Consider the following 13,748-nt stretch of genomic DNA (forward strand, 5'->3'; position numbering starts at 1 on the left):
AGTTGGTGGAGAACAAAACAGAACTAAAAGAACAATGATTATCAGCAATCCCATTTCCACCATTCCTATACAGCTAAACTGTATTATTCTCTTTTATGTTTTAAAAGGAATGTAATTTAGTTTGGAAAAAAATATATTTTCTACCCGTAAATGTAGTAAGAAAGGCTTCCTGTTTGACAGAGTCACAATGTCCACTTGAGAAATACATTAAAGTATCTTTTTCCTCGCTCTTTGGTAAGATTTAGGCACCAAAACAACTTGGTTAGGTTTGGGAAACACCATAGTTTATATTTAAAAAATGATTCTTTCACTGCATGTTTGAGGCTTTTCCACCACCAAGGTGCTGAATCCATTTAATAGATGACTGTTTGGCTGAAAAGCAGCGACAGAAAAGCAGTAGAATATATGTTGGAACATATTTTCAAAATGTCACAAACAAACGTAATTCGGAAGAAAAAAATGCTTCCCTCAGAATGGAATTGAGAATGCATGTTAAATGTTTAGGAAGGTAAGTTTTAAAAGGCAGGGATGCAAAACTGACCTTAATTTGTCAAATTGGTGTATGGTCAATTTGAAGTTATAGTCAGTGAACCCCTCTGGAGTTGGTGGAGACCCAAACAGAGCTAAAAGGAGAAAGATTATCGGCAATCCCATTTCCACCATTTCTATACAGCTAAACTGTATTCTCATTTATGTTTTAAAAGAAATGTCATTTAGTTTGGAACCAAAACTACATGATTGAAGGTTTTCCTTGAGCACAGTCACAAATCCAACCCATATGACTGGATGACTAAAAGCAGTGACAGAATAGTAATGGGATATATGTTGAAGCACATTTCAAAAACATCACAAACAGAATTCTGCAAAAAGATATGCATTCCTCAAAACGTAATTGCGAATGCAGTGTAGTGGTTTAGCAAGATAAGTTTTAAGAGGCAGGGCTGCACCATAATCTGTCAAAATAGTGCATTGTCGCATTAGATTAAAGCTGCAATAGTCAGTTAACCCCTCTAGAGTTGGTGGAGACCAAAACAGAGCTAAAAGGAGACAAACTTTTAGATTTTTGTTGTTGTTCAGAATCAACTGGTTGCTTTAATAGGCAATTCTACTGTATAGCTCAATGACACCTTCACAAAGTCATAAAATGTTAGTTTTGTTGCAACACCTTCAACCACTGCTCCCTTGTGGGCAAAAATGGCGCATCTTTGAATACCTCTATTGATACAAACATTTCTGCAAAATAATTTATACTGGAGTGCAATCTTCTAATATACTTTCAGCAACAATATATTGTCAGTATTCTCCACCGAATGTACGATAAGCTACGTTTACCTTTGTGAAAAATGGATTCGTCATTAATTAAGAAATTACAAAAAATTTGCATAATACTTCATTGTTTTTGACATTTAAGTCTGTGGAGTTTTTGCAGACTGTTCTGTGATTTAATGCGAATTTCTCGGTTGGCGATTCTGTCAGTAGAAAGCCAGAGGTTGTAGTCTTGGCAGTTTTTTTTTTTACATAAGGGAGAAATAAAGGTCACTGATGTCCCTCGGCGTTCTCGTCATCCATGTACATTTGACATTATCTCCCGCTGCCATGCCAAAGTCTCACTGCACCAAGCTGCTCTCCAAAGCAACTACTGAGTACTCTGTAACGTTATTGTGCGTTTGACAGTCCTCAAAATTGTTGCGCATTACTACAATAAAAGCACCAGTATGGCACAAACGCAAGAGGGATTTTCCAGCCCGTCTTTTCTGCAGTGCCGAGCAAATTGTTTCCCCTCCTTCTGTCTTTCTCCCCTCATTTTCTTGCTTTGCTACTTCCTTATTGATTTATTCTCCATCTGCTTGTCTGCGGCCAACTGCGAGCCACTATCTCATTCCTGCATCCCACCTGAGACGCGAGGTGAGACAAGAAAGAAAAAAAAAAAAACACCCTCTGACGCACGCAACATGGAAAACAGTCGGCTGTCCTCAATTCAGCAGCTTCTTTGGGGTCTCTAACGGGGGATGACAGTGCTGCAGCATCCCCTGGACGCCCTCATTCACACTCGCATCCACTACACGAATATTCACACTTATTCAGAGTCACACCAAACACAACAGAGAGATGGTTGCTTCCCTCTCACTCCAGTGGCTTTATAAAGGGTGTTGCCAACCTACTTCAAGTCTGTTCCCACTGGCCTTTTCGCAAGCAGTTCTTCCAATCAGGAAGTAAGTATGACAGATTTTTTTTTTTTTTTGTACCTTTTTCTTCCTGTAACCTTTGTCTTGTTCCTCATGCACACAATCAGCACGATCCACACACACAGCCGGTTCTGCAAGCAAGTAAAGGTGAGGTCATGTAAAGGTGCCGCGGTGGCGAGGCTGTGTGACACCAGTAATTACAGTGGGCAAATCTGGAAAATTGTTTTCTCACAGCAGGTTGGCTAACAAGAGCCAAAACAAGAGTGGAAATATTTGCTTGTGTGAGAAACCGATGGGGAATTAGGTGTGTGGTATGAAGCGGTGTAAGTGAGAAGCAGAGATGGAGGGACAGAAGGATATTGCAGTGGCTGTGGTCTAAACAGCAGCCCACTTCTGCCTGTATTGATTGGAATGGGGCTCCCTGTGAGAGATTCTGATCAATGAGGCCATAACAGTCCATCTTCTCAGTCAGAAGTCCACTACTGGCCTCTTATCTCTCACTCTCTGTCTTTCACCCACTCACACGCCTTTCCTCACACGTTTCACCTCACTAATGTCAGAGGTGAGACCCTGGAGCTGTAAAATGTAGGTTTTATTAATTAATACAGAAGTGAGTACACCCTTTACATGTCAGATGATTTCATTTTGTATCACCTCTCAATAATTGCAACATTTCCAGTGTTTTGTCACATGAATAAAAGCAAATATTTAAGAAAAAATTTAAATACAGGTCGCAAAGTAGAAACTAAATGGCACAAAAATGGCACACCTGTGATCCCTGAGACAGAAATTAGAAAGCTTGTGATCACTGAAACAAAACTGACTCTACCTGTGATTTTGAGCTTAAATGTATGAACATTTCAAGGCAACCTTTATATCCCAGAGAGGCAATTTGTCCTGCAGTAAGCAGTGCACCACAGGGGTACACAATTTCACTACGCTCTAAAACCACACAATACACCAAAAATATCACAATAAAATGAAATGAACGATAATAAAAACAAGTAGACTAAAATAATAAAATCATTATCAGTCATTAAAATAAATAAAATGAGTGATAAAATGAGTTGTGAACACCAGAGCTTTTGCTAATTTTGACAAATGATTTGAGTCGATCTCTGTGTCTGCATCTATGTCTTCACATTTCCAGAAGAACTGAATAATATGATCATGAATCTTCACAAAGATAGAAAATTATTCCAGAAGACCAGTGACCAGGTAAAAATTAGCGGCAGTTGCAACAGTAATGAAATGGCATGTAATATGATAATACCACTAATCAGTGGTCGTCCTCTTAAAATAGTGCCACGGATGTTTCACTACTTTCAACATCGAGCTGTGAAACACAGCTTTTCAGACTTGGCACAGGGATTATCAATATAAATTAGAGTCTCTGTGACAGCTCAGAAAGTGTAAAGGACACTGGATAACGTGAACCTCTATGGATGTCGTCCAAGAAAAAAAAAGAAAAAAAAAAAAACTTGCTTGCTGTTTTGCATTAAACTGCAAGATTTAACTTGAAATGCATGAAAAGAATCCTGATGGATACTAGGAGCGTCTTCTTTGGTCAGATGAGACCAAGATAAAGTTATTAAGCTTAGGTGAGGTCCAAAAAGTTTGGCATGGATCTAGTCAGGACTAGTACAGTGAATGCATAATCCTGACAGTGAAGCACAGAGCTGGGAATGTAATGATATGGAGCTGCATGAGTGTGAAATGTATCGGGACCGTGGTATTTATATATGACTCTATGAATGTCTCTGGATAAACCAAAATGCTGGCTGAGAAGATGACTCACAGTCTGCAGAAACTTGGCAGAGGAAGAAAATTCCAACATGATAATGATCCAAAGCACGCTGCCAAAATCACACAAGAGTTTCGGAGGAAAAAAAGTGAAAACTGTGACCTGACCAAGTATGTTGCCTGACTTGAATCCAATCGAACCTTTGAAGTATTTGAAAGAGAAAGCCAGTGAACCACATCCCCTCCAGCAAAGAGCAACTGAAAAATAATCTAAGAATGGTGGACTGTCTTTCCAGAAATGTGATATCCTATCCTCCTATCCTATTATTTAAACACTTATCGCCAATTCATCATGACTATTTGCAATTTCAGCAGCGGCGGTGAGAAAAAGTTCAAAAGTGAAGTCATTCTTTTTATTACCTTTGCAGCGAACCATTTTTCCTCATTATGTTAATTTCCAGTAAAAGCCAACGCTCAAAGCGAGAGGCCCTTGAATCAGCATTAATGCAGCAATTAGCAAGGCTACACACCCAGCATCTTTTTAATCTTGCAAATTGTGATAATCGTCTCAGAGCAATGCAGTTGTGTGTAATTTACTCCACAAATCATTCATTTCTAAGGGATGTTTAGCCTAATGTGCACTCAAGCTTTTTGTCTGCGGTGCAACGAGTTGGGTCATCGCTGTTTTTTTTCCATGCATTAAGACAAACAGCTACAACAGTTGTGTTATTGTGCCGACGCTGTGCAGGAAAATGTTGTTTCAGCAGGATACTGATGAGTGTTTCCAGCCACTCAAGTGACCAGAGAACAACATGTCGACTGTTACAGTATTTTGTTTGATGAAGTATTTTGTATTGGCTGCTGCATTTACAGAGGAACGGATGAGAAATTACAAATAGATTCAGTGCTTCTACATGAACACTAAAGTAGGTTTTCTACCATCGTTTTAATAATAATGACTTCTCTAAGCTCTTTCCTGCTGGATAAACACATGTAAATGACTCAATTTTGCAATAAGCCATGTAATATTTTATTAAATTCTATCCATTCTTCTTAACATAGTGGAATAAGTATTTGTTCAAACGCCTGGCATCTCTACAACAGAATGGACATCATGAAACTACCAAGTATTCACTATGCTGGAACTTACATTGGGCAGACGGAGGTCATAGACTTGTATGTTGGTGATGCTATCTGATAATTGTGTTTTAAAGCAACAACTGACCTGACTGTGGATGAACTCAGTGGTTCAGAATTGGTCATCAGTTAAACAGGCAACAAATGTTTTGTGTACAATTGCCTAAATTTAATGCTTTTTTAAAACACAGAGGAATAGAAATAATATTTTAAAATTCGTGTTCAAATCAGAAATAAAGACTACTTTCCTGCTGCCTTTATTTTTTTTTTTAAGTTGTGTATTTGATCAAAAAGAAACCAAGCTGGAAGTAAGAGGGACACTCGAATGACAAGAAAGTGACTCTTGAGTCTGACAAGGTGCCTTCTCATGAATGTCGTGTCAAGATGTCACTTTTATAGATGTACCTCTAATAAACCAGAGGTTCTCAACTTGCTTTGCCACTTTTGCAAAATGAGGAAGTGCTTTGGTGTTTATCATAAACTGTGTAGAAAATGTGGTATAAAAGCCTGCATTCTTTCTAACAGCCAGCAGGGGGCAACTGCTCTGTTTGCAAATAGAAGTCAGATTGTAAAGAAGCCTATGAGACAATCATCCTGCTTATTCCTTGATTTTGCACCTCAGTAAACATTTTACTCATGAGTTTATGGTCTCATTCATTAATTCCAAGACTTTCTGAGAACAGCGTGGTGTTCATTTTGTAAGTTAAGAGGTCAGGGACCAGTTAATAAGCAAAAACATTAATAGAGTAAAATGAATGAGCATTAAACAGTCCAAAACTCAGCTTTCTTTGACACCAAGCAACAGCAAATGGACATTTTTGAACATTTATTGTCATTGTGAATTAGAAATGGGTCAGTGGGCCAGTTGGACTTTCAACCACACAATTTAAATTTTTAAGCAGGTTTTGAGTGTATTCACAGTTGAAAAACAGCAAAAGGAGGTTAAACTCAAGCCTGATATACACAATTCTTGCTGAATGTGGTGCACAAGTATAATACACAGCTGAAAAAAATGTGAAAGGTGATGAAGCAGCCTTAAAAATTGTGTTAAAGACAATACATCTTTACAAGAAAACATAGGAAGACTCCAGTTACACTTTGAGTGACGCTGGTGTATTTATTTACTGTATACTAACTGCTAAAAGCATGTGGATATCAAGTGATATTATATATTTCTGCTAACATTTCACCCTCTGTGAATGGGAGTTATTAAGATGGATAATTAAAAAAAGACTTAAAATGACTTTAAATAGTAACTTTCCAGAGTCCTAGCTATAACACTGGACTCTCCATCCTCACTGTGAAGTTGGGTGATACACCAAAGTGTGAACCCACAGTGGCTCTTTGGCCTCTGCCAGCCGGCTCCTGCAGAGTGCTTTGTAGTGACAAGTCATTACCTCAGCTGGCGCTTTGTTAGCAAACAGGGAATCTGTTGCTGGAGCAATCTACTCATTACTTGCTAATCACTTGAATAGGAGGACCTGTTTGTGCAGACACACATTAAGCGAAGGCGCACAAGCACAAACACATTTAGCGAGCATGCCGGACTGGACTTTTTCTGCTAAGCACAGACGTTATTGCGTTCCTAATGGTGCTTGAAGTAATTACACCCTGTAATGTTACTCGCTGTCTAGTCCTCTCCAGCAAGCCTCAGCATGGAAGCTCTGAAGTACCGCACACAATCCACCATTCTCCCCTAAATGACTCCATTAGCCAGAAGGCATCTCCAGTCTCTTCTTCTTGTGCGAGAATGAGAGGATGCATGCTTCAACGGCGGCCTAACTGACTGCAGACAAGAGGCCACTTGGTCACAAGGAGAAAACACACAAACGCATTATTAGTCATAGCTGCTGTTAGACGTCCGTGTGTGAGACTTTGAGAAAAAACTTTATTAAACAGTGAAGAACCTTCAATCTGCACCAAGAATGACTAAAGATGCTTCTGTTGTGCAAACAGTTAAAGTAAATGGGACAGAAGGAAGTAAATGAACACATTCGAGAAATTCAAGCATTGATGCAATCTGCTGCAATCTCCTCCTGTTAAAGCGACCATATGCTTCAACATACTGTCAGGTTATATTAGTCTTTTTACAACCTAATAACAATCAATAAATGACAGTTTCTGATAATAAAAGGGACAAATAAAGGTGTTGTTTGTCCGGGTGTATGACCAAATAGTGTCACAATAGATCCTTCTTAATCTGGTGGTGCCACACCATTCTGCAGCACACATTATCATTCTTGCCTGTTTGTATTTTTTTTTTTAACCAATCATATAATTGTACTTGTATTGGGTGGAGGTACGCAAAGGATGCAGCAATGATACCATTAACCCTTGATGTGCAGCGTGGGTCAGGAGATATCCATTTTCCATTGGATCTGGATCGCTTTCGACCCATGTTGTGCATCAAAGGTTTAACATAGTGATGGGGGAATTGTTTTGCATTCAGTTTGCATTGAAAACAATAATCCACTGAAGTTTCAATATGGAGGTTGTGGCTTGAATGTTGGATTTTTCGAATGTGTGTTTTCAAAATCTACCTTACTCTTGCCTTTTTTATAACACTGCATAGTCTAGCTTAATTTAAAATCTTGTTTTGCACTTTTTACCAACTTTTGTGTTGTGTTTGGAAATGGAGAAGTCTTGTTCTCGTGGAATATTTTGTAGAATATCACACAACAAAGTACACCACAAAATATAAATTTATGCCATACTTGCAAAATTTTGTCTTTGTAGTTTATCATAGATTTAATTTTTTAAAAAATTGACACAATTTCTGAGTGTGTAAAGCAAAACTAATGCAGAACTGCCTTAAACCTGCATTCTTTCTAACGGCCAGCAGGGGGCAACTCCTCAACTTCTGATTGTGTAGAAGTCTATGTGGAAATGACACTACTTCTGCCTTGATTTATTACTTCAGCAAACATTTTCCTAAGATGTTTATGGTCTCAGTCAATAGTTCTAGGCCTTTTTGAATACAGCACGGTGCTTATTTAATAAATTATGGTCTCATTTAAAGGAAAAAAGATGATAAAGCAGGATATACTTGAGGGCAGAGCTATCTTGTGATCAACCAGTCACCATATTAACGTCTTTTTCTCAGTCAGCTCCACCGCTCGCTTGTTGCATCTGGTTTCAAAAGACTAAGAGATGATGGGCGAATTTCAAATTTGAGCATTCAAAACTGTAATCAAACCCAAACCAGTGGATGGCATCATGGTGGCTACTGTTGCTTAAAATCAGCTTTTTAGTGTTGACATTGTGCATTTTGGCACCCTTATGCACAACTGTCCCATGTATAGTCTCATAAACACATTTTAAAAAGCCAAAAGAGGTGAATATTGTTCTTCTTATGTTGTTTTTTTTTGTTTCTGAATACTTCCCTTTGACTCAAAGACAACTGACTGACAAATCCATGATTAGAAAATAAAACAAAATAGCATAACAGTTACTAAAGCAACTAAAAATTTAACAAACATCTGATTTTTTTTTTTGTCTCGGGTGCTGTAAAATGAGCTTAGTAGTGATTCTATGTCAAATTCACACAATGTGCATGAAGAAAAAATAGAAAGTATCAAACAGATTGGATTTATTTATACAATGACGCACAAAATTGTACCATTTTTTACAGAAGTTTTAGTTCAGTCACACAGGAATTAGTATTTTGTTGGACGCATAATCAGCTGCTTAACTTTAAACAAATAGCTAAAGCTGATTTCCCAAACTTTGACCTTGATTACCGTTTAGTCAGTCTTGAATATTCGGAGACTGAGAAATATTTAAGGTCTGAAATCAACTTTTCAGGAGTTTTCAGAATGTTCAAATCAAGCCACGGCTCCTGTTTTCTTTTTCCGTGACTTGCAACCTTCTCTTGAACACAACACAGCTGGTTTACAGTGTTCAGGCCTCCTGCAGCAGGGCTGAAGTGCTTCTTCCCTCTCAGAGTCTGGCTCTGTGTCGATGAAAGATCCTGGACAATCCAATATTAATGCACCTCAGCCAGTGTGACTGAAATGATTGCCGCTGTAAGGCAGTCTGCCCTCCAGAAAATTCTAACTGATACCTCGTCTCTGCAGCCTCCATTCGGCCTCACGACCCGAGTCTGAAAACCCCCCGAGGGGTATTTTGTTTAAGTCATTTCCTCCTGCTTCCTCCTCGTCTATTTGATGCCTCGGACTTGTTTTCTGTTTATGACTGTGGATGATTGAGGCCCGTTGCCTCGGTGTCAGCTCTGCTCGGGGGGAGAACGCAGCAGGACACGGACAAACAAAAAGTATCACCTCCTAAGAGGGCTTCAGCTGACATTGGTGCGGGGGGGTGAGCGTTTGAGTGCAGCCTTCTCCCTGGGGGTAGACATCTTATCTCAGCGGCGTCTGGGAGGGAAAACAGGCCAATATGTCGGTGTAAAGATGTGCTGTGGGTGAGAACAGATACTGAGACCTTCTGATTTACCCGCAGTGACAGGACCACAGGGCGTCCTACTTTACTGTGCAACCAGCCGTCTGTCCAACCCAGCCAGACAGGGAAATGGAGACGAAGAAGGAAATGCATTCTGTAGTGCGATCATCCAGAATATTGAAACCTGTCATGTCTATCTGTGAAAGTGAGAGAAACCAAGTCGTCATAACTGAGCTAACTCAAAAAGAAAAGAAAAATGTGTGGATATATCTGTAAAAACCTTTAGTAAAAAGAAAATTTGAAAAAGAAAAAATTGTAGAATGCAAAAACTGCCGAAACAGTGTATATAAAGGCAAATATTTTTGAAATTATTATGATTTTAGTTGAATTAAATACATTGAAACTGTCATTTTATGGTAATACATTGTTTAAAAAAAGCTATACTTTATTCTATATATTCTATTTGTAAAAATGTAGAATTTTAATATGGACATTACGTACCGTTTTGGCCTGTCCCCCCAATTTAATACTATTTTCTATGATTCCACTCGATGCTAGGAAAATCTGTAAGTTAACTAAAATATCTATAGTTTTTTGAAAAACAAATTTAAATCCTTAATATACATGATTTTTCATTCTAAATCTAATTCTAACCTCTTTTTGCTGATTTAAATACAGTGAAAGTTGGGACACTGTAAAGGAAATGGTAAAAGAACAAATTTCTCAAAGAGATTTTTGATGTCGACATAATTCTGAAGTATATGCAATTTTTTATGATTAACATGTAAAAAAAAATACTGTGGTTTTACTAGATATTGTCTGTATTTTACAAAAAAATGGAAAAATATGTTTAAAAAAAAAAAAAAAACAGTTTTCAACCCTTAGCATACAATAATTTTCTTAAAAATGGCAAATATCTGCTTTTTTTTCTGATTTAACTAATTACTATTTGTAAAAATACAGATTTTTGTTGTGGACATTATGAACAGTTTGGGCCTTTTTCTCTCTCTTTCTTTTACAGTCAACATGTAGATTATTACTTTTCTTCTGTGGTTTTATGAGATAACATTTGTAATTTAACAAAACGGAGGAAGCGTGTAAAATAATACCATTTTCAATCCTTTACATAGATTTTTTTTTCTTTCAAATAACGGTAAAGTGGTAAACCATTATTTTTTGCTGATATAAATACAGTAAAAAGAGTGTTATTTTAAGGGTAAACATTATAAGAACTTTCTGATGTAAATTTCCTTTTTTTAATCAATGTGTAAATGCATAGTTTTCCTCCATTTGAAAAAAAAAGTGTAAAATAACTAAACAACCTTTATTTTGTGGGTATCACCAAGTTTTGTTTTTTCATCTCATTAGATTTAATGACAAACTGCTGTTGTTCTGAACATTTTTAATGGTCACTGGAATCTTTGCAGTGCTTTATAACTTTAAAAAGGAATTTAAAATCATCAGTGAGAGGAAATGCTGTGAAGCTTTGGCTTGATGCTGCAGTCAGCACACCATCATCATTCTGGTTTTTAAACATAAACTGTTCGTCCTTGCTGCCGGCCTGTTTCATGCAGATAACACGGTCACATATTGTAATAACGGTCCTTTGAAAACACGCATGAACATCTGCAGCTCTGTAAACTTACTCACTCATTGCAAATGTGCATATAGTAGATTCTCATTCACTCACTCATTCAAGCCCAATGGAAGCAGGTAAAATGTGTTTCAAAAGCAACACAGCATTGACCCCCAATACGCTATGAAAAGGCAGGGTCAAAGTATATTAACATGAAAATTAGGGCAACATTTGCCTCGTAGTTCTGCAGTGACATATCAGAAACATGACAAAGCAAGACTGAAGCATTTCCGAGTTAAAAATGGAAAGAAAATGTCTCTGGAGAGGAAAATCATTACTGCATGTTACAGTACAAAAGCTTTACAGGTACAATCAAGCTGCTGTTTCGCCAGGAAATTACCAGAGACGATCACAGCAAATTAACCCAACATGTGCTGACAAATAAGCAACGTGACTCACTCGCATGGAGTCGACACAAAAGGTGAAGCACGAGCAGCACATTAGTGAAGCAGCCTCGATGCTGTTTCCGTCAACACACGGGAGGAGTTCTAAAACATGCAACCACTGCAGTCAAAGCATGTACAACACCAGGAAATACGCTTCAGGTTGCATTTGTGTACATACCGTGTGCAAGAATTGCCAGATTTAACATTTTCACAGCTGAAACCAAAGAGATATCTCACAAAAATGGTGTAATGAGTCTGAAAATGAGGTGAATCATGTGCTGTGGGCTTCAAGATGGACATATCTGTATTGTAAATCCAGTTTTTGATTTAGTCTTAAGACGATTTTGTGAAAATCATGAGCGATAAATCATAAATATCTAAGTTAAAACCTAGAAAGGCTTGAAATGTTTCACTTCAGGTGTAAAAATGTCACTTTCCCAAGTATATAGTGCCAATTCACAACATAATAAGATGAAGACCTCGCAAAATTATACAGAGAAATCTGCTTGGGAAAGAATCAGACACAAGGAGGTCTCTGGGTATCAGTGTAGCTCAACAAACTACAGCAGAGAGAGCGAAGAGTCTAGAAATGAGAGAAGTTCAGCTATCCAAATGTTCATAAAGTACTAAAGTCCTGGTTCATGCAACATTTTGATATGCAAAGGAACAACTATAGGTCACTCTATCTAAAATCATCAAGTATTTCTCCTCAATCATCTCATTTTCCTGTTTTTTAGAGAATAAAATGTGGATATTTATAAAAATAAGTGAAATTTTAGCTTGATGATCATCAAAAATAACAAATTTTTAATTTATTGACCAAATGTTTCATATTTAAAGTATTCTATGCATTTTCTTTTGTATCGTTGTGACATGTAGCTACGTTTGGTTAAAAAAAAAATTTCACTAGTTGACTTCTGAATTATCAGTGTTTTTGTTAATATGCGCTCAAAGATGGTCCTTTTTTTTCTTCATATTTCAACTCACCATAGTCAGAGACTGTTTGATCTACTTTTCCAATATTACAGATTCTGAACCAATGACGTGATGAGAAATGACAGTGAAAGTCTTGAGCTTTTATCTTTAATAGTTTGGGAGATAATGTCATTCAAACAGCCTCAGATTTCAATGTACAAAAAAATGCAATGAAAGTGGTATGAAGGGCAATTGTTTAAAAAATGATCTTGGAAAGTATTTGATACATCAGGCAGAAGGACACTGATGATTTCAGATAGAAAAACTCATATTTGAATGGTAATGGTGTCCGACTGAACCTGATTTAAGTGACAAAATTCAAATTCTGGTGCAGCCTTGTTTCATTTGAAGCCGACATCAGCCCTCAGTGCAATAATAGAGCAATATGTTGGACATCTCCAGCTGTGTTCCTGTGAAGGCTTTATCCTCTAATAGTCCAACACTGGCTTAGTGAGTCGACCTGCCGCCATAATGGTCAGTTCACAACCATCTATCCTGTTAAGAAGAGGGCAAGGAGCAGCATGTGCAGGTCGAGTCAGGATCAGCAGACATGATCCTTCTAGACATTCTTCAAATCCAGCAAATTCAGCTTATGCAGTACATGAAGTATGTGCATCTGATCGGTAAACATCTTTACACTGTCAAACCTCAATCACCCCGAGCCCTCAGTCTCTTATCTGCTGAGTCTATCTTTACATCTCCAGCGTCCTTTTCGCGCAACTGGTCATTATTTCTGACAGCGGAATTGCACGTCTCAGAGGAGCATTAGAAAAACTGCATTCAGACCCTCCTTAGCTGCTCATAAAACACAAACCTGCCCCCACCCCTCTTGCAGAATATAAGGAAAACAGGTTTTTAGATTTAACTTGTATTTCCCATAAACTCACTCATCCCCCGGTGCTCCGGCAAATAGATCTTTTGTGAGCCGGTGTCCTGAGCACTCTGGGGAAATGAAACCATAGCAGGTCCTCCAGTGCCCCCATCAGGATCCTCTCTGCAGCTCCAGTCCCCCTCTTTCATCATTCTTGTTTCACTCTTCCTACTCCACCGCCACCACCACAACCACAACAACAGCTTCTCCTTTTCCCTCACGTTGCTGCTAAACCCAGGAAAAGCCCAGAGTACTGCCGTCGGGTGAAGCCATTACGAAACTGCAAACAGACACGTTGGGTCGACAAACACTGGTGAGCATATAGGTGGTGCAGAGCTAACAGACAGGAAACGCTACACTGCTGCCGCTCCACCGGGACCTGAGCCACGCACATAGGTACAGATGGGTACACAAAT

This window comes from Amphiprion ocellaris, chromosome 21 (assembly GCF_022539595.1).
Source record: "Amphiprion ocellaris isolate individual 3 ecotype Okinawa chromosome 21, ASM2253959v1, whole genome shotgun sequence".
Taxonomy (NCBI): domain Eukaryota; kingdom Metazoa; phylum Chordata; class Actinopteri; family Pomacentridae; genus Amphiprion; species Amphiprion ocellaris.